This window comes from Ovis canadensis, chromosome 9 (assembly GCF_042477335.2).
Source record: "Ovis canadensis isolate MfBH-ARS-UI-01 breed Bighorn chromosome 9, ARS-UI_OviCan_v2, whole genome shotgun sequence".
Taxonomy (NCBI): Eukaryota; Metazoa; Chordata; class Mammalia; order Artiodactyla; family Bovidae; genus Ovis; species Ovis canadensis.
In genome coordinates, this window is record NC_091253.1 from 33450422 (window position 1) to 33476971 (window position 26550).

Below are 26550 nucleotides of genomic sequence, written 5' to 3' on the forward strand. Positions count from 1 at the left end.
TCAGGAAGCAACAGTTAGATCTGGACATGGAACAACAGACTGGTTCCAAATAGGAAAAGGAGTATGTCAAGGCTGTATATTGTCACCCTGCTTATTTAACTTATATGCAGAGTACCTCATGAGAAACGCTGGACTGGAAGAAACACAAGCTGGAATCAAGATTGCCGGGAGAAATATCAAGAACCTCAGATATGCAGATGACACCACCCTTATGGCAGAAAGTGAAGAGGAACTAAAAAGCCTCTTGATGAAAGTGAAAGAGGAGAGTGAAAAAGTTGGCTTAAAGCTCAACATTCAGAAAACGAAGATCATGGCATCCAGTCCCATCACTTCATGGGAAATAGATGGGGAAAAAGTAGAAACAGTGTCAGACTTTATTTTGGGGGGCTCCAAAATCACTGCAGATGGTGATTGCAGCCATGAAATTAAAAGATGCTTACTCCTTGGAAGAAAGGTTATGACCAACCTAGATAGTATATTCAAAAGCAGAGACATTACTTTGCTGACTAAATTCGTCTAGTCAAGGCTACGGTTTTTCCTGTGGTCATGTATGGATGTGAGAGTTGGACTGTGAAGAAGGCTGAGAGCTGAAGAATTGATGCGTTTGAACTGTGGTGTTGGAGAAGACTCTCGAAGGAGATCCAACCAGTCCATTCTGAAGGAGATCAGCCCTGCAATTTCTTTGGAAGGGATGATGCTAAAGCTGAAACTCCAGTACTTTGGCCACCTCATGCAAAGAGTTGACTCATTGTAAAAGACTTTGATGCTGGGAGGGATTGGGGGCAGGAGGAGAAGGGGACGACCGAGGATGAGATGGCTGGATGGCATCACGGACTCGATGGACATGAATCTGAGTGAACTCCGGGAGTTGGTGATGGACAGGGAGGCCTGGCGTGCTGTGATTCATGGGGTCGCAAAGAGTTGGACACAACTGAGTGACTGAACTGAACTGAACTCCCTCTTAGAACTGCTATTACTGCATACCACAGGTTTTGTGTTGTTGTGTTTTCATTGTCATTTGTTTCAAGAAATGTTTTTATTTCCCTTTTGATTTCTTCAGTAACCTGTTGGTTATTTAGAAATGTGTTGTTTAATCTCTGTGTTTTTGTGGTTCTTACGGTTTTTTCCTTGTAATTGATATCTAGTCTTATAGCATTGTGGTCAGACAAGATGCTTGATACGATTTCAATTTTCTTAAACTTACTGAGGTTTGATTTGTGACCCAAGATGTGGTCTATCCTGGAGAATGTTCCATGTGCACTTGAGAAAAAGGTTCTTCTGCAATTGGATGGAATGTCCTGAAAATATCAATGAGATCCATCTCATCTAATGTATCATTTAAGACTTGTGTCTCCTTATTAATTTTCTGTTTTGATGATCTGTCCATTGGTGTGAATGGGATGTTAAAGTCTCCTACTGTTATTGTGCTACTGTCAATTTCTCCTTTTATGTCTGTTAGTGTTTGACTTATGTATTGAGGTGCTCCTGTGTTGGGTACATAGATATTTACAATTGTTACATCTTCCTCTTGGATTGATCCCTTGATCATTATGTAGTGTCTTTCCTTACCTCTTGTAATCTTTAAGGTCTATTTTGTCTGATATGAGGATTGCTACTCCAGCTTTCTTTTGCTTCCCATTTGCATGGAATATGTTTTTCCATGCTCTCACTTTCAGTCTGTATGTGTCTTGAGGTCTGAAGTGGGATTCTTATAGACAGCATATATATGGGTCTTGTTTTTGTATCCATTCAGCCAGTCTGTGTCTTTTGGTTGGAGTATTTAATCCATTTATGTTTAAAGTAATTATTGATATATATGTTTTTATTGCCATTTTCTTAGATGTTTGGGGTTGATTTTATAGGTCTTTTTTTCTCTCTTGTATTTCTTGACTATATACATCCTTTTAACATAGTTTAATGGTACTGAATTCTCTTAACTTTTGCTTGTCTGAAAAGCTTTTTATTTCTCCATCAATTTTGAATGAGATCCTTGCCAGGTACAGTAAACTTGGTTGTAGATTTTTCCCTTTCAGTGCTTTAAATATATCCTGCCATTCCCTTCTGGTCTGCAGAGTTTCTGCTGAAAGATCAGCTGCTAAGCATATGGGGTTTCCCTTGTATGTTACTTGTTGCCTCTCCCTTGCTGCTTTTAATATTCTTTCTTTGTGTTTAGTCTTTGTTAGTTTGATTAGGATGTGACTTGGTGTGTTTCTTCTTGGGTTTATCCTGTATGGGACTTTTTGTGCCTCTTGGACTTGATTGACTATTTTCTTTTCCATGTTGGGGGAATTTTCAACTATAATCTCTTCAAAAATTTTCTCATACCCTTTCTTTTTCCCTTTTTCTGGGATCCCTATAATTCAAATGTTGGTGTGTTTTATATTGTCCCAGAGGTCTCTGAGACTATCCTCACTTTTTATCATTCTTTTTATTTTATTTTTGCTCTTCAGAAGTTATCTCCACCATTTTATCATCCATCTAACCTATTCATTCTGCTTCAGATATTCTGCTACTGATTCCTTCTGGAGTATTTTTAATTTCAGTAATTGTGTTGTTTGTCTCTGTATGTTTATTCTTTAATTCTTTTAGGTCTTTGTTAATTGATTCTTGCATTTTCTCCATTTTGTTGTCAAGGTTTTTGATCATCTTTACTATCATTATTCTGAATTCTTTTTCAGGTAGTTTGCCTACTTCCTCTTCATTTACTTGGACTTCTGTGTTTCTAGTTTATTCCTTCATTTGTGCAGTATTTCTCTGCCTTTTCATTACTTTTTAAAACTTGTTGTGTTTGAGGTCTCCTTTTCTCAGGCTTTAAGGTTGAATTCTTTCTTCCTTTTGGTTTCTGCTCTCCTAGGGTTGGTCCAGTGGTTTGTGTAAGCTATGTATAGGATGAGATTTGTGCTGAGGTTTGTTTGTTTGTTTGTTTTTCCTCTGATGGGCAAGGCTGAGTGAGGGGGCAATCCTGTCTGCTGATGACTGGGTTTGTACTTTTGTTTTGTTTGCTACTGGTGGTTGGGTGATGCAGGTCTTGTATTCAAGTGGTTTCCTTTGTGTGAATCCCCACCATTTGATCCTCCCTAGGGTTAGTTCTCTGGTAGTCTAGGGTCTTTGTGTCAGTGCTCTCCCTCTGAAGGCTCAGGAACAAAGATTGCTGGTCAGGAACAAAGATTCCACAAGTGGTCTGTTATGGCATTAAGTGAGATTAAAACAAATATCCAAAAACAAGAAACCACAGGTGAACCCCAGACAAATGGCAGTTACAAAATCAGGCAAATAATAATTAAAATAATGAAATATACACACATACATATACACCCATGAGCAAAGTCAAAACAGTCCAACAAAAATAAAGTACAGTAGATTGACCTGGTGAACAAAAGAAAACAAAAATTATATTTATCAGTTAAGGACAAAACTAACTAAAGCACAAACTGGAAAACAAAACTAAAGCAAGGTGCCACATGGGTAATAAAGCAATGAAAATAAAACTAACAAATATGTTAAGAGGAAAGGAAAGAAAGAAAAAAAAGAAAGAATAGATATGCAAAGTTAAACAGCAGTAGATGAAGAATATTTATATACATTAAAGATTAACTGCAAGGGGAAAAGAACAGTGCTAAAAGCAAACAAAGGAATAAATGTAGAAATAATAATAATAGGTTTTAAAAATTAAAATTAAAAAAAGAGAAAAGAAAAAAAGGAAAACGCCACAGAACTGCAAAAGCCCAATGTAAAGGCAGAGGTTTATAACAACAATAAAAAATGTGACTGAGAAAAATAAAAAAAGCTCAAAAGCTTAATTGGATTTCATAGTGCTGATAAAATCAACAGCTACAACAGAGGGGGGTGGAGAGGGAAAAAAAATCCAAAAGAATCTACAGAACAAGTCAAAACATAAGAATAATAAATGTTTTTCTTGAGTCACTGCTGTCAGAATCCTTTCCCTTGCTGGGAGTTACAGTCCACCTAGCCTCCCAAGATGCCCTCCAACACTGTGCTGATCTCTGGACCTGCTGTGGGGGCAGCTCAGATTCTAATCTGGTCCTACTCCTATGTGTTCCTGCCTCCAATATCCACAGCTATCAAAACTCATGCATTTTCTTTTGTGGGAGCTCTCAATGGCCTTTTATATATTCCACAGACACAGAGTCTGCCTAGTTGATTGTATGGATTTAATCTGCAGTTTGTACAGCTGGTGGGAAGGTTTTGGGTCTTCTTTCTTAGCCATAGTGCCCCTGGGTTTCGATTGTGGCTTTATTTCCCCCTCTGCATGTGGGTCGTCCACTGGGGTTTGCTCCTGAGGCTGCCCTGGAGGACTTGGGTTTGTCCCTGTGAGGGCTAGGTATGGAGGCGGTGCAGCTGCTTAGGTCGCAGGGTTTCTGGCAGCACCAGGTACTCAGGGGGTGGTTGGCAGCTAGGGCAGCAGGAAATATAGTGCTCTAGAAGGGTATGGCCACTAGTATTGGCCAACATGCTCCAGTATTCTTGCCTGGAGACCGCCACCTCCCTGACAGAGAAGCCTGGCGGGCCACAGTCTATGGGGTCGCAGAGTCGGACACTACTGAAGTGACCCTGTTGGCATAGACATAAGACTTTTTTTTGCCTGTGGAAGCTCTACCCCAGTGAGAGTTGAACGTGAAGGTGGTGCAGCTGCTTGGCTTGTGGGGACCCTGGTGGTGCCAACCGTGCAGGGACATGGACTGTCTCCACCACAGGAGTTATGGCCCTATCAGAGTCTTTTTTTGAACCTCTTGTAGCTGGATATCAGAAGGCCTCTTTGGCCAGTCTTTCTCCATAGCTCCTCCTGTTCACACATTTAGAGGGCTCCCTTGCCTGGGGTCCTTCTCTCTTGTTCAGCGTGTCAGGCATATAGAAGGACCAACTCTGGCTGGGGTCCTACTCTGTAGATCAGCACATCAGGCACTTAAAGGGGCACCCTGGGTGGGGTCCTGCTCTGTAGTTCAGTGCAACAGGCGTTTGATGGGCCAGCCTCTCTATTGTTCAGCTGTGGATGCTGGCAATGTGGGGAGAGACGCTATGCTGATGGCTCCACACCCTAAGGGTGATTCAGCAGTATCGCCTTGCTTCCACGGCTGCCCAGCTTTCCTCCACAAGCATTTCCACCACAGTCTCCTCCCTCACATCCCCTCGATCTGTCTCTCTGCAGTCAACAGCAGTCCTCACCCTGGGATTGCTCCACAATCCCTAAACTCCAGCTCTTGCACCTTCCCAGGGACCTGTGTCCCCGTCCGGGGTATGTATGGCTGCAGCCAGGTCTGTCTGATCCTCATTCCATTTAGGCTGCCACAGATCAGCTGTTACACTCTCAGCCTTAAGTGTTTCTCCTCTGATTCAGACAATTGCCCCAATGTGGGGATCGGACCCCTGCTTCATTTTCCCCACCCACCGGGGGCAGGTCCAGTCCTACTAACACTCCATTTCTTCCCCCTGGTTCCTTCCTCCTACCGAGTTTTGCATGGCTCTGTATATTCTTTTCCTCTGGTCAGGCACTCCTGCCCACTCTCAGCTGGTGCTCTGCATGCAGTTCTCTGTCTGAAGGTGTATTCCTGATGTATCCGTGGAGAGAGATGTACTCCACATCCACCTACTCCTCCTCCATCTTGTTTTCTCCTCTGCTGGCACTTTAAAAAAGTAATTTTAGGTTTTTTTTTTTTTTTTTTTTGGCTGTGCCACACAGTATGCAGGATCTTATCTCCCTAACCAGGGATCGAACCTGTGCCCCCTGCAGAGGAAGCTCAGGCTGAAGGGCAGAGGCAGGCTTGGAGCCCTGAAAAGTTACCCCTCTCCCTTGTCCTTCCCACTGTGGTTCCAAAGTCACCTTTTCAGAATGCAGGAAAGGCCTTTTGTAAAGGAATTTCCATTGGCATAAAGGAAGACACATATGTTTTGGAACAGGCAGCCCTCTGGCCTGGAGCAAGTAGCTTCACCTCTGAGCTTTTGTTTTCTGAATAATGAAATGTACTTATTATGAGGATACAAATGAGGTCATTAAAGTACCCAGCACAATGCCCAGCCTGTCTTAGGCAAGAGGGGAAATGTTTCTTCTCTTCCATTTCTGGACTCCGGTTTGGTTAACCATCAGTTGGATGAAGCATATGTGGATAATCAGAAGCAAGGTGAGGACTTCCCTGGTGGTCCAGTGGTTAAGACTGTGCTCTCAATGTAGGGGACACAGGTTCAATCCCTGGTTGGAGAAGATCGTGCATGCTGCTTGAAGGAAAAAAAAAACAAAAATGAGGTTGGCAGTGCAGGGGAAGAAGAAGCAAGAGAAGCCTTTATCTATTTCCCATTCATGACTGAGACCAGCTGCTGAGGTCTTAGGGAGTCAGGAAATAATAACCCCTTTCTTCTCTCTGGACCATGGAACCAGTAGAGAAATGAGGTACACAGAGAGAGAGAAATCAGAATATCATCTTGATGACTGATAAAACAGATGGCGGATCAGGGCTTTAGACTTCTGACCATAAAGATCTGCTAACACTCTTTGCCCTTTTAGACCTAAGGACAGTCCAGCCCAGGGACATTTTGGGGTGTACAGCAGGCCTGCCAGCCAGGCACATGCTCTATGAAGCTCAACCTGACTACTTTTATTTGAAATGGCAGCATCCCACAGAATGGGAAAAAATATTTGCAAAAAAACATATTTGATAAGGGATTAATTGAGAATATACAAAAATCTCCTAAGACTTGTCACCACCACCAAAAACAACAATAAAAGCCCAATTCAAAAATGGGCAAAGGACTTGACAAACATTCCTCCAAAGAAGTGACACTTTTAAAGAAGATCTATGGACAGCCAAAATCCACATGAAAATATGCTCATCATCTCTAAACATCAGGGAAATACAAATCATAGCCTCAATATCACTTCACACCCATTAGAATAGCTATTATAAACAACAAAACAGAAAGCAGTAAGTCATGGTGAAGATATGGATAAATTGGAATCTGGTGCACTGCTGATGGGAATATAAAAAGTTACAGTTGCTGTGGGAAAGAGTATGGTTTAGTCCTCAAAAGATTAAATGTATAATCACCATATGATCCGACAATTCCATTTTGGGTATATATTCAAAAGAATTGACAACAGGGCCTCACCCAGATATTTGTACACCCATGTTCATAGCAGCATGATTCCCAAAACCAAAGAGGGAAACAACCCAAACGTCCATTGACAGATGAATGGATAAACAAAATGTGGCATATGCATACAATGGAGTATTATTCAGCTTTAAAAAGTAACGAAATTTTGACACATGCTACAGTATGGATGAACTTTAAAGACATTTTGCTAAGTGAAATAAACCAGTCACAAAGGAACAATTTCTATGTGATTCCACTTACATTAGTAACTAAGAGTAAATTATAGAGATAGAAAGTAGAATGGTGGTTCTCAGGGGCTGAAGATGGTGAGAAAATGGGGAGTTTCATGGACTTCCCTAGAGGCTCAGACAGTAAAGAATCTACCTGCAATGCAGGTGGATCCCAGGTTCGATTCCAAGGTCAGGAAGATCCCTTGGAGGGGGGAATGGCTACCCACTCCAGTATTCTTGCCTGGAGAATTCCAAGGACAGAGGAGCCTGGCAGGCCACAGTCCATGGGGTCACAAAGAGTTGGACATGACTGAGCAGCTAACACTTTCACTTTTCAGTTTTTAACGGGTATAGAGTTCCAGTTTGTTGGGATGGAAAAGTTCTGGAGATGGATGATGGTGATGGCTGCACAACAACATGAGTATACTTAAATTCCAGTGAACGTACACTTAATAATTTACTAAAATTACGTTTTGTTGTGTGTGTACGCATGCCTGCTAAGTTGCTTCAGTCACGTCCGATTGTGCGACCCTGTGGACTACAGCCTGCCAGGCTCCCTTGTCCATTTGTTGTCTATATTTTACACACACAAACACACACAGATGTCAGCCTTGGTTCCACCCCATGCCACTCCTGATCTCCCTTCCTCTGGCTTGTTGGCTTCTTTTTTGTTTTTGCTCCATGGACCTCATTACCTATAATATATTATGTAATTTACTAATTTTCTCCATTTATTTTTCCCTTTGTAAGCTTCACAAGGACAGAGATGTTTGTCTCTTCTGTTTATTTCTTTGGTTCACTGAGATAGTCTGAGCACCAAGAACAGTGCCTGCATATAGCTGGTTGCTTAGTAAACATTTGTTGAATGAATGAATCTCAATAAGTCCTTGATGAATACGTGAGTCAACCGAGGGCGGGAGGGACAGATGGGACAATGCTGTCAGCTGACTTCCTGGTACCATTTTCCACGCAGAGGTCGTTAGAGGTACCACGGAAGCCCATTCTACATTTGAGTTCAGTTAGGCACGGATGGCAGTGATGATTTTTCCAGTCTAAGGAGAAGCCTGGCTCAGAGCCACAGTCAGAGAAAATAGCAAATCCAACAGGAGAGGAACCTTAGCTCGCCATCTCAGAAAAATGTGAGATTCACCTGCTTTATCTTTTTTTAGTATTCACCCTCAAGGAAAAACTTGTTCAACTTACAGTTTTAAGAAAGAAAGCCTTTGTGTTTTCTAGCAATATCACTACTGGATTTCATCAATCTTTTCCCAACTGATACCTAGTTGTATCCACTGGGAAACAACAGTAAAGTATTGAGGTGAAGAGAGGGCCATGGATTGAATGACTTATTGGATTTAACAGAAAACATACCTTCTGAATCACATTTAAAGAAATATCTTGAAGGTTCTAGATAAATATCGTGAAGGTACTTAACTTTGTTGGGAGATTTTTTTGGATGGGGTGAGTATGATTTCCGGAGGTGGGGAGGTCTTGGGGGATCAGGATTTATTCCTAGCTTTAGCATTTTAACACTGTCTCTCTGCTAAAATAACCTTTCCTGTCAGATCTCAATTTTATCATCTGAACAGAAAGGGGACTAGGGACCCAGGGAAAGTGTGAGACCCTCTCTAGGGTTTCAGAGCTGTTTGCACAGTGATCACACTGTTTTTGCTTAGTGTGTGGGTTGGAGACCAGAATGGCAAAGAATTCTAAAGATGCTTCTATTTGCAGTTTACATCCTGCGTTTGGATTTGGGGTGACTGATGGAAAGCGAGGGTATAGGAGTTCCCTCAAAGGCATTCCTTGTGGACACCCCTGCAGAGGGGGGACCTCGGCAAAAGCCATGGGGAAATGAAGATGGCTCAAGTCTGCAGCACTGAGGCCTCTGGAAGATAGCAGTCTGGGTGCCTGTTTTGTGCCAAGTGGGAGGGCTTCAAGGGCAGAAGACAACCTCAGAGAGCTTGGAGGAGATGAAGCTGAGAAGTCTGTTCAGAGCCCACATGAGACCCCCTTGAGGATCCCTCCAAAATAACTGCATCAGATTCTGAGGAGAAAGAGGTGAGATTTGCTTGGGCAAGTGAAGACAACCAGCCCGTGAAATCTGAGAGCTGACTGTAAATGTAAATGGGGTGAGGGCTAGAGAATTCATTTCCGGGTGTAAATTGATGAACTTTTAAACCAAACAAACAAAATGATATTACAACTGTTGAAATAGCTCAATGGCCACTCCATGTGTGGTGCGTGTAGACATTTCAGGCAATCATTTGATTGCGGTTTGGGCCACGTAGGAAGTGTGTGGTTAAACAGGCTGACTTTGGGTTTATAGCTGAGTTAAAAAACATAATGGATATTTGGATTCATTTCAGGATTCTGCAAATTTGGGTCCACATCCTAGAAATAATAATCCTGTTCTCTTCTGCACTGGTCAGGTGCCACCTGGAGAATTTATGTACTTCTAAGAGCCTTATTTTAGAAGGATGTGAATAAACAGCCATTGGGTCAGATGAGAGCAAAGGAGTGGAGGAAAGGATCTAGAAATCTGTTATTTGTAGACTTTCCTAATGGTCCAATGGTTAAGACTCCATGCTTCATGTGCAGGGGGCACTGGGTTTGGTCCCTGGTTGGGGAACTAAGATCCCACAGGCCCCAAGGTGCAGCCAAAAAAAAAAAAAACCTATTTGAGAAATTGGGAATATTTGGGGATACTATGTTTGAGTGTTTAAAGAGCTGTTGGATTGTGAAAAGAGTCGGGCTTGTCCTGTATTGTTCCAGAAGGTAGAATCGAATCACAGGAAGAAAAGCTCTAAGCACAGAGACCTTGGCTCTATTTAAGGAAGAACTTTAGATCTGATTCCTTCTTCCAAGGAGGCTGGCCTGATTTGGGAACAGAGTCCTTCAGGTCCATCTGGGGCGGAGTCTTTTAGCTGTGGGAGTCATGGGCAGAGACAGCCACAGGGGCAGAGACACGCCAATTCCGAGTCTGCGAGAGAGAGCAGTACCCAGACCACAGGCAGGAATGGAGAAGAAAAACGGGAGCAGAGCCAAGCCTCAGGAGCCAGGCGGAGATAGACGGGGAGCTAGAAGGGCTGGCGGAGCCTCAGCTGGCTGTCACCCATCGGTGGCTTTATGGAATATGTGCAGAGCCATTATTTTAAAGACTCCAAGTTATAATAGAGGCCATGAGTTGGTCTCTGGCAAAGTCATCGTGTCAGGAAATGCTCTGATTCCGCAAGCGTTCAACAGATGCCTGGTGACTGTCCATACTTTCATTGGTTCAACTCTTTAAATTTTTAATCATGGTATGAATAAAATATACATGACATACGATTTACCATCTTAAATACGGTGCCATATTAAAGTGTACATTTCAGTGGTATTAAGTATATTCACTTTGTTGTACAATCCCCATCCATCTCACCATCATCCATCTCCAGAACTCTTTCTATCTTGTATACTGGAGACTCTGGGCCCATTAAACTATAATTTCCCATTACCCCCTCTCCCAGTCCCTGGCAACCCCCATTTGACTTTCTGTCTCTATGAACTTGGCTCCTCTAGGTGCTTCTGTAAGTGGAATTAGACAGCATTTGTCTTCACATGACTGTCTTATTTCACTTGGAATGTCCAAGGTTCTTCCACATTGTGTAGCATGTGCTAGAATTTCCTTTCTCTTTACACCTGAATAATATATGTACAATGGCTTTCCCGGTGACGCAGATGGTAAAGAACCTGCCTGCAGTGCAGGAGATGTGGGTTCGATCCCTGTCAGGAAGATCCGCTGGAGAAGGAAATGGCAACCCACTCCAATATTCTTGCTTGGAGAATCCCATCGACAGAGGAGCTTGGCGGGCTACAGTCCATGGTGTTGCAAAAAGTCAGACACGACTGAGTGACTAAGCGCACATGATATATGTACCAACCATGTTTCATTCATTCATTCAGCCGTCAATGTACACTTGGATCAACTGGATTAGATCAGTTGATCCCAAATTAGATCGATTTTGTACCAGGCCCTCTGGTAGGCACTGAAGTTAGCTAATACGATGATGACAACTTTCAGGGACCTCACAGGATCCATGAGAGTGGAGGGAAAGGCTGGGGAGGGGGAAAGTTGGCAGATATGTTAACCAATTTTAATGCTTTTTGAATAATAATAGTATGATACATCTGAGCCACAAGGGAAGCCCAAGAATATTGGAGTGGGTAGCCAGTGCCTTCTTCAGCAGATCTTCCTGACCTAGGGATCGAAGCAGGGTCTCCTGCATTGCTGGCAATACAAACCCTATATCAGATATCATGGGAACACCATGAAGGAGGACATTGGTCCCAGGGATTATGGGAAGGGAAGGGAGAAAATGTTTTTTAAAGAAGGCAGTGTCTGAGCTGATGAGATCAATATGGCTAAAGAACATTTGAATCTGGACAACCTTGTAGCCAGCGGCTCCTGAAAGGTGGACTGGTTGCATCTAATTCCTTGGGATAGCTTTCAAAAAATAGTGATTCTAGGTTCCAAGCCTCAAAATTCTGATTCAGTGAATCTAGAGTGGAGGGGACAAGTCTCTTTTGAACAGCCCCTCCTGGTGATTTTAATGTACCAATCATGTTGGCAGGCACTGGGGAAACACTAAAAATTCAAGTTTACATTTTAGCTAAAATCCTCACCTCACTGTGGAGGGAGCAAGAACAAGAAGTTAAAAAAAAAAAAAAACCCAAGGCAGAGAAACTAGTTCTAGACCATGAGTACAATATTGCATGGGCTGGAGATGCTGATGACGATCATATATTGGGTATTCATCCTTCCATTCATTCAAATGATTTTTGGTACACAGCTACTTTTTGTTACCTGCACTCGACTCACTTTCCATTTCTAAGATCCTACAGGAGACAGGGATCAAGACCATCCCCATGGAAAAGAAATGCAAAAAAGAAAAATGGCTGTCTGGGGAGGCCTTACAAATAGCTGTGAAAAGAAGAGAGGTGAAAAGCAAAGGAGAAAAGGAAAGATATAAGCATCTGAATGCAGAGTTCCAAAGAATAGCAAGAAGAGATAAGAAAGCCTTCTTCAGCGATCAATGCAAAGAAATAGAGGAAAACAACAGAATGGGAAAGACTAGAGATCTCTTCAAGAAAATTAGAGATACCAAGGGAACATTTCATGGAAGGATGGGCTCGATAAAGGACAGAAGTAGTCTGGACCTAACAGAAGCAGAAGATATTAAGAAGAGGTGGCAAGAAAACACGGAAGAACTACACACAAAAGATCTTCACGACCCAGATAATCATGATGATGTGATCACTAATCTAGAGCCAGACATCTTGGAATGTGAAGTCAAGTGGACCTTAGAAAGCATCACTATGAACAAAGCTAGTTGAGGTGATAGACTTCCAGTTGAGCTGTTTCAAATCCTGAAAGACGATGCTGTGAATGTGCTATACTCAATATGCCAGCAAGTTTGGAAAACTCAGCAGTGGCCACAGGACTGGAAAAGGTCAGTTTTCATCCCAGTTCCAAAGAAAGGCAATGCCAAAGAATGCTCAAACTACCGCACAATTGCACTCATCTCACATGCTTGTAAAGTAATGCTCAAAATTCTCCAAGCCAGACTTCAGCAATACGTGATCTGTGAACTTCCTGATGTTCAAGCTGGTTTTAGAAAAGGCAGAGGAACCAGAGATCAAATTGCCAACATCCGCTGGATCATGGAAAAAGCAAGAGAGTTCCAGAAAAACATCTATTTCTGCTTTATTGACTATGCCAAAGCCTTTGACTGTGTGGGTCACAATAAACTGTGGAAAATTCATCAAAAGATGGGAATACCAGACCACCTAACCTGCCTCTTGAGAAATCTGTATGCAGGTCAGGAAGCAACAGTTAGACCTGGACATGGAACAACAGACTGGTTCCAAATAGGAAAAGGAGTACGTCAAGGCTGTATATTGTCACCCTGCTTATTTAACTTCTATGTAGAGTACATCATGAGAAATGCTGGACTGGAAGAAACACAAGCTGGAATCAAGATTGCCGGGAGAAATATCAAGAACCTCAGATATGCAGATGACACCACCCTTATGGCAGAAAGTGAAGAGGAGCTAAAAAGCCTCTTGATGAAAGGGAAAGAGGAGAGTGAAAAAGTTGGCTTAAAGCTCAACATTCAGAAAACGAAGATCATGGCACCCAGTCCCATCACTTCATGGGAAATAGATGGGGAAAAAGTAGAAACAGTGTCAGACTTTATTTTGGGGGGCTCCAAAATCACTGCAGTGGGTGATTGCAGCCATGAAATTAAAAGACGCTTACTCCTTGGAAGAAAAGTTATGACCAACCTAGATAGTATATTCAAAAGCAGAGACATTACTTTGCCGACTAAGGTCTGTCTAGTCAAGGCTACGGTTTTTCCTGTGGTCATGTATGGATGTGAGAGTTGGACTGTGAAGAAGGCTGAGCGTTGAAGAATTGATGCTTTTGAACTGTGATGTTGGAGAAGACTCTTGAGAGTCCCTTGGACTGCAAGGAGATCCAACCAGTCCATTCTGAAGGAGATCAGCCCTGCGATTTCTTTGGAAGGAATGATGCTAAAGCTGAAACTCCAGTACTTTGGACACCTCATGCAAAGAGTTGACTCATTGGAAAAGACTCTGATGCTGGGAGGGATTGGGGGCAGGAGGAGAAGGGGACGACCCAGGATGAGATGGCTGGATGGCATCACGTACTCGATGGACGCGAGTCTGAGTGAACTCCGGGAGTTGGTGGTGGACAGGGAGGCCTGGCGTGCTGCAATTCATGGGGTCGCAAAGAGTCGGACACGACTGAGCGACTGAACTGAACTGATATCTTATTAATCATATTTGAAGGTGCTTTGGCCAATAGAATGTGGCAGAAATAAGGTTGTGTGAGTTCTGAACCTAGGGCATAAGAGTTCTTGAAGCTTCCTGCAGAAACCTGCTGCTCTCAACAAACCTGGCCTCACCTGCTAGAGAAGGAACAACTATATAAAATAGCGATGAGCCATTCATTGACCTGGAAGTTGACCACAAGGTATGAATGAGTGAACCAAACTGAGATCAGAGGAAAACAACCTACCTGATTCTAGCCATGTTGCCAACCCACAGTTGGGGGTGTTTTTTAATGCAGCAGAAGCTAACTGATACACTCTCCTGGGCCCTGGGGCCTTTATACATGCTGTTCCCCCTGTTTAGAACACACTTTCCTCTTTCTTGTCTCATTGATTCCTACCCATCACAGCTTGGCAAAATTTACCCTCATCTTGATTAGGTTAAATATCTTCATTTTAAGCTCACATTGTACTTTTTGCCTCTCTGGTAGCACTGCAATTGCTATAATTTTACATATATCTGTTTATAACATTTGATCATGATCTTTCTTCCCTATTAGACTATAAGCTTCATGAGTCCAGGGACAATGTCTGTTTTATTCATCATTACATTTCAGCACCTAGTATAGTTCCTAGCACATAGTAAGTGCTCACTAAATATTTGTGGAATGAAACAGTGTGCTATTGGTGGGGCAGGGGGGGCGGTGGGGGGGTGGTTCTTCTTTAAAATAATAACCCTCATAGCAGTCTTCTCCTCCCACTATCCCAAGAATTAAAAACTAGGCAAGTCACTGAATAAGAACGTGTCTTGTAATTTTTAAAGGACTGTACAAATGTTAGTTCTTAATTGTTAATGTTATTATTCTGGGCTGGCAACAGCTGGCTTTGGGGGAATCCTCTAGCTGTCTCATTCCCCTAAAATGGCCCCAGGCAGTTTCCTAGCAGCTACAATTGTGGCTGGATGAGCAATTTACATGCTGAAAGTCTCGCCTAGAGTTATAACGCAGATATGTAAATATCTCTGTAGCAGCAACCTAGCAAAGCATCTCCAGGCTGTTTAATTACAGAACTTGGTGGTAATGATACCAATGCTGAGTTCAATTAAGGACTATTTACAAAACCAATGAGGGAGGATTTTTCTGCCTTTTCTGAAACAGTAGGAACTGACTAGAGGGACCTATTATTTTATAACATAAATCTATAGCTCAGATACACAATAAACTCCATAGATTTGGAGTCTGCAAACTCCATGCCCTATTTTGATCTGGAGCTCAAAGAGCACAAACCTAAGCAGAGAGCAGAGCAGTCAGAGCAGAGAGCACAAGTCTAATTAGTGAATCATTCCAAAGACAGATCCTCTCTGTGCAACTTTCCAAGTCTCGGTTTCTCTGTACATATGATAGCCTTATACTGCCTTTTTATTTTGAGACTGAGATAATCATTGGAAAGCACCATTAGAATCATGAGAACCGTGCCAGGCATCCAGTAATCATTCAATATATTTTAACTATTATTGGTTATTATCATCACCGTTAATCATCATTGGAAAAAACCCTGATGCTGGGAAAGATTCAGGACAGATAGAGAAGGGGGCAATAGAATATGAAATGGTTGGATGGCATTATCAACTCAATGTACATGAGTTGGAGCAAATTCCAGGAGATAGCGAAGAACAGGGAATCCTGGAGTGCTGCAGTCCATGGGGTCACAAAGAGTCAGACACAACTGAGTAACTGAACAACAAAAAAATCACAGTTACTGCTATTAACACACGTAGCTGCTTCAACCTGGGCAATGTATTCTGCCAGCTTGAGAAGGCTGCTGGGAAACCTTCTTGACTGATTTTACTTACTTAGGAAGTGAGTGGGTTTTCTCACATAGCTGATGAGCAGCAATGTTTCGTAAAGTATTCAAGCAGTCATTCATGAGACATGGGTTGAGCATACACTATGTATGGCATTGGGAGTGTAGAGGCGAGTAAGAGCACCCCTGCCCTAGGTCTACAGGGGAGCGGTGAGGTTCACTGCAGTAAAGTCTCCTTCCACATTGATCCCCATATGCTGCAGGCATAGAGAAGTCAACCCCACCCCTAAAGGTCAAGGAAGGTTTGCTCTGGGCCACCTGGGATTCTCAGGTGGAGGAGAGGGTGAAGCCCGTATTGTTGTTGCTTATTCGCTAAGTCGTGTCTGACTCTTTGCAAAACCATGGACTGCCTGCAGCCTGCCAGGCTCCTCTGTCCATGGGATCATCCTGGCAAGAATACGAGAGTGGGTTGCCATTTCCTCCTTCAGGGGATCTTTCCAACCCAGGGATCAAACCCAAGTCTCCTCATTGGCAGCAGGATTCTATACCACTGAACCACTAGGGAAGCCTGAAGCCCTTATTAACTTCACTCAAAACAGAAGAGGACATTCCTTCCTTCCTTAAGAGATTGTGGCAACGACCTATTTGTCTGAAACTTTTGTCACAAAACTCCATTATAACTGGAAACGAAGCTTTCAAAATTAATCAACTAAGGACACAAAGCATTTCCCCCAATGCTCAGTATCTCCGGAGGGAGTGCCCTCGGGTGTTCATCTTACCGGACCCTTTCAGGTTCCGCTTTGGCAAAGAGGAGTTTTGTTAGCAGTGTGATGAGGAAGACATCGTCACATCTCACATTCTTGTGACCTGGAATCAAGGGGAGGCTCCAGGACTGACAAAGACTAGATACAGTACAGGGACCAGGTTTTCAGGAGAAATAGCTCCCTGGGCATCAGGAAACCTGGATTCTATCTCTGATGATGCTAGCCGGACATATGCAACTGTGCTCCAGCCATTAACCTTTCTGCGAATTGGTGAGTCCAACTTGAGAAGGTTTAACAGCTCTTCCCAGCTCGGGGAGGGGACTTACTGCTCACCACTGCTTCTGTCTGTTCCTCTCTTCTGCTCTCTGCAAGAGCTCTCCCAGCTGGAAAAACAAAGAAATGAACAAAAATCCTCCCTGGAGTCCCTCTAAGCTTCATGTTAATATTCTGTCTCTCCCCTTCATTACTCTGGAGCTTGAAAAATAATAATTTTTAAGACACTGATATCACAATATTAAAAAAGGAAAAAACACTGAATATTTATCATGTGCAAGAATTTGGTGTGGCTTAATCCATTTAATCTTCCTAATAACTTTATGATATGGGTACTTTTATTATCCCCATTTTATAGCCAGGAAACTGAGGCTTAACACTTGAAGCGAGTAGCAAAATCACACTACTAGCAGCTGAGCCAGAATTTAAACCTAGGCTACTGACTGCAGTGCAGTTCTTTTTTTAAAAAAATTTTTTTAAAATTATTTTAACTGTTTATCTGGGGAGTTTTTTGGTCGAGCTGAGCAGCATGTGGGATGTTAGTTCCCCTACCAGGGATTGAACCCAAGCCCTCTGCATTGGAAGTGCAGAGCCTTAACCACTGGACCTGGGAAGTCCCTGCAATGCAGCTCTTGCACTGTATGTTCAGTCGCTTCAGCCGTATCCAACTCTTTGTGACCCTATGGATTGTAGACCGTCAGGCTCCTCTGTCCATGGGGTTCTCCAGGCAATAATACTGGTGTAGGTTGCCATGTCCTCCTCCAGGGGATCTTCCCGACCCAGGGATTGAACCCATGTCTGTTATGTCTCCTGCACTGGCAGCGGGTTCTTTACTACTAGTGCCACCTGGGAAGCCCCAGTGCAGTTTTTAAGCAGTTGATTCAGCATGTCAATTTCCATTCTTTCCTTACCTCCTCTCTGCACGTCCCCACACCCTAGAATGTTTTCTTCTCGCACCAAGGATCTCCAGCTCACCCCAAAGGGTACCTCTTGTAAGGGATATTTGTTAGATTTTGGTGCATAGTGTCCATTTCCTCTTCCAAAAAGCATTTGTTTCCTGTAGAATGACCTCCTCCCTATTGGCTGAAATCAAGACTCCTGCTTCCTCCTCCCTCAGGAACAGGGGAGTGACACAGGCTGGAATTTGACTTGTAAGCAGCAAGGTCAAGGAGCCTGGAAGACTCTGGCATTCTGTTCAATCCATCTGAACAGGTGCCAACAAATTCAGTGATCAAGATAAAAAAACATTTTAATGCAATCCTTTTTTTTTTTTGCAATCCTTTTAAAAAGAAAAATTAATGTAAAAATTCCAAGATGAACAACATTTCAAAATGTTACATAAAGACAAGGTCAATATGGCTGAGTTTTTTTTTCCCTTTTGCCTTGGGCTCCAGTGTGGCTGGACATGGCAGAGCTGACCATTCACCATCGTGAGGGCCCCCTGCGTCTTGCCCTCCAGCCCGTTGCACCTGCCTCACACTTGGTTTCCTGACACTGATGGATGCATAAGGTTCATGGAGCTCTGCTTTGGCTCCCGTGGTTTCTGCACTGAGGCCCTTCTCCTCCCCTCTTACCTTTCTGATAAATTCACCTTCCTTCACCTCCTTCTCTATATGTCAGTTTCTTCATCTAGAAAATGGGGATAATAAGTGGTACCTGTGAGCATTGTTGTTGTTCAGTCACTAAGTTGTGTCCAATTCTTTGCAACCCCATGGACTGCAGCACGCCAGGCTTCCCTGTCCTTCACTATCTTCCAGAGTTTGCTCAAACTTATCTCTATTGAGTGGATAATGTCATCCAACCATCTCATCCTCTGTCATTCCCTTCTCCTCCTGCCTTCAATCTTTCCCAACATCAGTCTTTTCTAGTTGGGTTGGCTCTTCACATCAGGTGGCCAAAGTATTGGAGCTTCAGCTTCAGCAGCAGTCCTTCCAATGAATATTCAGGGTTGAGAGCACTAAATGAGCCTTAATATCTGCATAGCACCTGACACAGGAGCACTCAATGGGCACATCAACATCACTGTCATCCTCCCCAAATACAGTAATCTGCTGTCATGCCTCTCATCACCCAAAGTTCAGGGCAGCTGCTCAATGCTGGCTGGCTGAAAAACTCACACCTCTTTCCTGTCTACATTTCTGATCACCCAAATGTGAAATACAGATGCCTTATCCTCCAGCTGCTCAGTAGGGGTTTTGGCTTTCCACTCCCTTCTTCTTCCTATCAGTCTCTCCAGGCCATTCTCCATGGCTTCAAGGCTGACCTCTTATCTGTGATATGGGGTTGGCCAAAAAGTGTGTGTGGGTATTTTCCTAACATGTTATGGAAAAACCCAAATGAACTTTTGGCCCAACCCAATCCATCTGTGATGTCCATTTCTCCAAGCCCAGATTTCCAAATGCTCAGTAGAGATCTCACCTGTGCCTACACCCCACTATGAGCATTACTAATAATAGCATGTGACCGCGTAAGCCAAGTGCTTTACCTGGATTATTTCCTTTCAACCTCTCAAAAACCTCATTCTACAGAGGAAAAATAAAATAAAACGTTAAACAACAACAACAATGAAACCAGTGGGGTCTTGAGACCAGGATTTGAACCCAGACAATCTGACTCTGCAGCTGGGAATAGGGGGTTCTGCTAAAAAAGATAATCCAAAGTTGCAACTTTTTAAAGAGTGAGTTTTAAGTTAACTGAGGACAAGAGCAGTGATTCTCAGTGAGGGGCAATCTTGCAATGTCTGGAGGCATTTTTGGTCGTCCGAGCTGGAAGGATGCTATGCATTTGGTGGGTGCTGCTAAACATCCTATAACGCATGAGACGCTCCCACAGCAAAGAACTGTTGGGTCCAATGTGTCGATAGCACCAAGGATGAGAAACCCTGCTTTATGACTACAAAACAAGGCTGAAAGAAGCTCATAAAGAAGGTTAACTTTTTAGGAGCTTCCTCCCCAACTCACCAACTGTGCAGAGCCCTTCTCCTCCTCTTCCTCGCTTCCCACCACCTTCAAGCCCACCCCCCTACCCCCCACCTCCCAGCCCAGCAAAGCCAAAGTCTTAGCACCACCCACTCAGCCTTCCCAGCACAATGCACAAACAGGAACTCATTATCTTCCTCCTCAAAACCTTCCCTCCCCTGCTTTTTATCACGGTTAAAAATACCACCCTCCTCCTCCTCCTCCCAGGTGAGCATCATTGTCCCCCACCTTGCCATTCTCACGACTGCCCCCCCACCCCCCACCATCCAACCATCAGTCACCGAGCTGTGTCTCTTCCGGCTCTCCAAAGCTCCACCTGCGCTCCATCTCCTTCCCATCCTCACTAACCTACTTTGGGCCAAAATAGCTTCTTATGCTATTTCTTTTCCAGTTATGAGACTGAAGTCACTTTTTATTCATCTACACGGGGATGCATTCATTTCACCCAGAGCAGGAATGTCATGTGGAATTACCTGTGTGAGCCCACCCAAGTCCTAGCCTGGGAATCCAGGAGAAGTTCCTGATGGAATCTGAGCAATCTGTTCCCTTCCTTCTGGCCGTCTACTCCAGCGGGCGAGGTGGTCCCTGGGGGCCAGGGCTCATCCGCTCCCACCTCCTACCCGCTCACCCTCAGGACCTGTTCCATGAGGGACCCTGCTGTTCCCCTTCAACCTCTCCCTCCTTACTGGGACCTTCCCATCAAGCACAGATGCTCACTCACCCACTCTCCTTAAAGAATCCTCCACCCTTGCCTCCCACGAGCTAGACTGCCATGTCTCTGAAAAGAATTGTCTATACTTGCTGTCTCCCACTCAGTCTTCAACCCACTGCAATCTGGCTTCCAATCTCTCTACTCCATTGAGGCAGTTCTGGCAAAAGTTACCAGCCTTCTAATTGTCAAATAAAATAGGCACTTGCTTTCCTCCTGTGGTTGGATCTTCTGTGATATTTGAGAGGGTTGGCCATCGCTTTCTTTTAGAAGCAATTTCTTCCCTTGACCTCAGGTATTCCTTCCATTTCTGTTCCTGGACCACTCCCTTCCCTCCTGGCCTCAGTCTGCTTTGTGGGTATCCCGTCCTCTGCAGCCTACAGTGTCCCTTAGGGTTCAATCTTGATCCCAGTGCCTTCTCACTCTACATATTCCCCATGGGTGAATTCATCTGCAGCTTGCACCCACAGTTTTAACCACCAGGCGAGAAAGTAGAGGACGGTAGTTAGAGCCTGGACTCCAAAACTCCTCTGTGAACCAAGTGTTTGACCTTGAGCCAGCTAGTCAACATTTTTGTGCCTCAGTTTCCTCAACTGTAAAATGGTACAAAGCTTTCATGTCTTATTGCTTTTCATGACCAAACATGCACAGTTTCCTCAGACCATGCTGAACCTTGTAGAGCTACCAGATGTATTACATGCTCCTACTCAGGTTCAGTCTTTGCTCAGACACAGACAGAAATCTTGAGACAAGGAACTGGGTGCAGCTAGCTCCAATACTTTGGCCACCTGATGCGAAGAGCTGACTCATTGGAAAAGACCTTGGTGTTGGGAAAGATTGAGGGCAGGAGGAGAAGGGGATGGCAGAGGATGAGATGGTTGGATGGCATCATCAACTCAAGGTACATGAGTTTGAGCAAACTCTGGGAGACAGTAAAGGACTGGTAATTCTGGTGTGCTGCGGTCCACGGGGTCAGTGGCAAAGAGTTGGACACAACTTAGTGACTGAACAACAAGTTTATTTGGAAGGTGATTGATTCCAGGCAGAACAAATGAGGGAGTGAGAGAGTAAGGCCGGGAAGAGACAAAAGGCACAGTGAACTGATGAAAGTTATGCCTGGGGGGCAATGGGACTCAACTCTACTGGGGGGTCCTCTGTTGAAAGCACTTGAGGACTGTCCCTGTTAGGGATAGAAGACTGGGACATTTATCCACTGATAGGTTGGAGGCTGCCCCAGGGCTGTTAGGCACTTCTGGTCTGGGCAAGATTCTGCAGCCTTGGAGAAAAGCCCGGGCAGAGAGGAGGAGACAGGCAACAAAATGCAGCTGCGGGTGAACTCACAGCAGGGTCCAGGGAACTGAGAACTGAGCATCACCAGCTCTGTGCCTTTTGCTCTGGCTCCCAGGCCTGTGTTCCCTTATCTACCTAGATAAGTTCCACCTCTTCTTAGAAAGTTAGTTTCCGAGCATCCACTTCTTGGAAGTGGTTTCTAACCCCCTCCAAAATTCATATGTTGAGAAACCCTAACTACCAATGTGATGCTGTTTGGAGGTGGGGGCTTTAGGGGGTGATTAGGTCATGAGAGCAGGTGGGATTCTCATGAATGAGATTAGTGACCTTATAACAGAAAGACAGACCCCCTTGCCCCGGAAGATGGTCATTTGTGAACCAGGACGAGGGGTCTCACCAGACACAGAATCTGTCAGCATCAGACTTCTTAACTTCTTAGAACTGTGAGAAATAAAGGTGAGCGTATAAGTCACTGAGTTTATGATATTCTGTTATAGAAGCCTGAACTAAGATACCCGCTCCCTACTGATTTAGGAAGACTTCCCTGTGACACTCTGAGCATACCTCTATAAGAATAATCATTTCTCTGCTTTCTAAATATAACCTGGAGGGCAAGAACAGTGCATCTTTGCAAATCTATTGCCCAGAAGATTTTTGAGCACTTAACTAGTGACTTTTTTTCAGTTGGCTGTGAGGCACAGGCTTTTTTCTCTAGTTTCAGTGAGCTGGGGCTAGTCTCTAGCTGTGGTGTGCGGGCTTTTCATTGCAGTGGCTTCTCTTGTTTGGGGAGCAAGGGCTTTAGGGCATGCGGGCTCAGTAGCTGTGGTGCACCGGTTTAGTTACTCTGAGGCATGTGGAATCTTCCTAGATCAAACTGTATCTCCTGTATCGGCAGGCAGATTCTTTACCACTGAGCCACAGGGAAGCCCTTAACTAGTGATGGCTTTAATTAATTCAAATTCACCCTGCTCAGGGTCCTGGCCAGAGTAAGTGGTCAATAAATGCAGTCCTTTCCTTTCCCTCCAACTCAGAGTTTGCCTTCTAACTTAGGAGGGGACTCACTGAGCAAGTGTAGAATGTGATATATTCTTCAAATGAATGGAAGTGCTACAGGAGCACAAACGAAGGTGCGATTAACTAGGACTGTATCAATGAGATTGCAGTTAACTTGTCTGACAGTCTTAATTACTTAGAGTTTTAACTTTCCTGAACCATTAATAGAGGTGTCTGACACTTCTTCCATTACACTGGGCTTTCCTATTTGAAAGCCTCCTGGTGGCTCAGAGGGTAACGAATCTGCCTGCAATGGAGGAGATTCGGGTTAGATCCCTGGGTTGGGAAGGTTCCCTGGAGAAGGGAATGGCTACCCATTCCAATATTCATACCTGGAGAACTCCATGGACTGAGAAGCCTGGTGGGCTACGGTATATGAGGTTGCAAAGAGTTGTACATGAGGTTGCAAAGAGTTGTACATGACTGAGACTAACGCGCCCTTTTTCAAGGGCTATAAAGCAATGAAACAGGGCATGTGATGTGCAGGAGAGGTAGGGGTGGGAGAGGTGAGTGTCAAAGTCAAGTAGATCCAATGGTTGGGGAAAGCTCCCTTTGAGGACTTGACTTCTGAACTATGAGCTGAGTGCCACGAACAGTCAAGCAGAGATTCTTCCAGGCAGAAGGAAAAGCAGGTGCAAAGGGTTGGGGGCAGGACCCTGGACTCCCAGGGCCAAACCAAGAGCTTGTCCCACTGCTTCTGGCCACTGATAAAGGAGTTGCAGAAAAGAGACAAAATGGGTCTAAAACTGATGTCTGGTCCTTACTCGAGGTTTGAGGAGCTGATATCCAACTTCCAGTCCCTGGCAGACTCATTTCAAGTTTGGTTTTCACTCACGGGCATGTTGATCCCTCTTCAAAGTCAGACCGGGTTTCAAAGGAATTTGAAACACTTACAGCAAAACCACCAAGCTGCATCCTCCAGGTAGAAAAACCCCAAATGTGGCATTTCCGTGGGAAACCACAATGAATCACTCCCACTGGCCCACCTAGTCCAGGCCCGACTGCATGGAGATTTACTTTGGTTTTCTCAAACTTCCTAATACCTCTTCAGACTTTTTAACAAACCCCCGCAGTGTCCTGAGTCTCAGGTTAAGAGCAAAATACCAAATTCTGTAGCGTTTGCGGAGTTTCAGATTTCACCAGAAGGGATTCTGCCATAGCTGCTAAGCTTTTCCTCTGCAGACAGCAGTTGCTGAAATGCTGCAAAGAAAAAAAAAATCAGTAGGTGATAAGGATGGAAATGAAGTTTGGAGGCTTTTTAAGTAGGTATAGATAATGCACAGCACACACTCCATCAATTAAAACCCTCGCCTCTCTGACGTCTGTTGTAGTAAAGACAATCATGGTTATCATTTATTCGAGCATTTACAATGTGTCAGTCCTGGTCTAAACGTTTGGTTTCCAAATCAAACCTATGAGGGCAGTATGACCACCTCATTTCACATTTCATCAATCCGAGGCTCAGTGAAGTAAAGTGACTTACCCAAGGTAACCCAGTTGGAAAAAAGACAAAGCGTGGATTCCAACCCAGGTCAGGGTCCAAAGTTCATCCTACGACTGTCCATACTATTTGTATACTATCCTGACCTGGAAAGGTCCTGTCCCCCTGGCACTGGAAAAAACATGAGGAAATTAGCAAAGCGGAAGAAGTGAAAGGGGTGGGAGGGTGGCAGTCAGGTAAAGTCATTTATTTTACGAAAAATAGGGGAAACGGCTAGATTTCAAGCTCATTCTCTGTAGGATGGGAGAGAGGCCAAGGTCCTTTCCTGGTGTTGGGGGACTTAGAAAGGCACCTCCCAAGGCCAAGGTTTTATGGGGACAAATCCGATCCCTTCTACATCTGAGCATGGAGGACGCAGGCCACCGCGAGTGTGGGGCCGAAGAGGCAGGAGGCCCGACACCGGCCCAGCTCGCAAGCCGGAGTCGTGGGGTCGGAGACCCAGCTGGTCGGCTGCCGGGTGTCCAGCCGCCGCGCTCTCCGCGCGATGTCGGGGAGCCCGCCGGCCCCCCACTCCCCTCCTGCGTGCCGGCGGGCCAAGGGTTAAGCGAGGCGGGAGCCCCCGGCGCGGGGCGGCCCCGGGACCGGGAATGCTTAGTCAGGATTCCGATTTCCTGTCGAAGTGTTTGGATTTCCTGGAGCCCGCGCCCTCCGCCGCCGAGCGGGATCGTCCGAGCCGCGCGCGTCGCTGCGGCCTCCTCCCCTCGGCACATGGTCGCCCGCCCCTTCCTGCGCCGCGCTCGGCTCCCGCGCCTCGCCGCCGTCGCCGCCACCGCGGGCGGGCTCTCTGCGCTCGGGCAGCCCCCGGCCCGCGCCTCCCGCCCCGCCGGCTGCTCCCGCCGCCGCCGCCGCCTCCTGCTTTCTGCTGCGACAGCCGCGATCGGCCGGCCGAAGAGAGCCGGGGCGCAGGCGTCTGCGCCGCCGCCAGGGAGCCGCTGCCGAACCCGCGATGGAATAATGCCCAGCGGCCCGCCCGGTCCCGGTGAGTTGCGGGGCGCTCGGGCTGGCTCGGCGGGGCCGCGCGGGGGTCTCGTCGGAGCTCCCTTGCTCGGCTCCCGCGCGGAGAGGCGCCGGCACGGGGGCGGCGGGCGGGTCCCGGCTCTGTTCGCGCTGGGGAGCTGGCCGTGGGCTTCGCAGGGCCGGGCTCGGCCGTCTGGGGGGCTGAGGGTCTGCACCCCCGAGGCGCGGGGGTGGGGAGGGTGGGACCGCCCGTGGGGGGTTTGGCGCGCCCTCCCGAAGAGGGGTCCAGGCCCCGCCGATCGGGCGCCCTCCCGAACGACCGCGGTATTGTCTCCGGCGCGGCGGAGGAAAGTTCCCCGCCGTTTCTGGAGCCGGCGGCCCGGCCCCCGGCCTCAGGCCCCCGGCCCCCGGCTGGGACTCGGCGCTGCCAGGCAGGCCCTAGACCACTTGGCTTACAGCGAACGAAACTAAAGAGAAAAATTTTAAAAATCCATTCGGGGCTTGGGGTTTGTTCCCGGGAAGCCAGGAAAGTGGCTTGTGTTTTTCTCCTTGTACCATTTGGAGACCTGCTGCATTTTCTGAGAGCGACGTGAAGTTTCAAAGAAAAAAAAAAAAAAGAAAGAAAGAAACTCTCTGGCGTCTGGTATTCTGCGGTTTCATACATCCCGAGTGTTCTTCCCGGGCATTCCTAAAGCGGTTTCCTTCAATAATTAATTTTTCCACTAGCGCAGGCGGATGGAGGGCTAACTTCAGACCATCCTCAGCGTGACCTCAGCTTTACCCTCACTAATCAGAGAGAGCAGGAACTTTCTCCCACTCTTCCCCGTAGACTCGGTCAGGTTGTCTTGGCACATTGGATCCTGGAATGACAGCCGGGCACGGATTGCTGAGTAATGTTCGGGATTGTAAAACATAGTTCAGTGTTGAGGCCAGTTTTGTCTGTCCATCAGAGTGCAGCCCAGGGCTTTCCCGTATTTCAGTTGGAGATTCACCTTATAACAGTTAGATCTTAGATGCAGATCTTCTGGAAGCGTCAAATTTCAACAGTTTGGGAA

At 45.4% G+C, this 26550-nt stretch overlaps 1 protein-coding gene across 2 annotated transcripts in view; it reads left to right on the forward strand.

The window, feature by feature from the left end:
• The first annotated feature begins 24875 nt into the window (after positions 1 to 24875).
• The window catches only part of ASAP1 (ArfGAP with SH3 domain, ankyrin repeat and PH domain 1), a 334855-nt gene continuing 333180 nt past the window's right edge, over positions 24876 to 26550 (forward strand). For both annotated transcript variants that reach the window (XM_069600954.1, XM_069600955.1), the window contains exon 1: positions 24876 to 25517. The gene's annotated coding sequence lies outside the window, so the exon portion shown is untranslated. The remainder of the gene's footprint in view (positions 25518 to 26550) is intronic.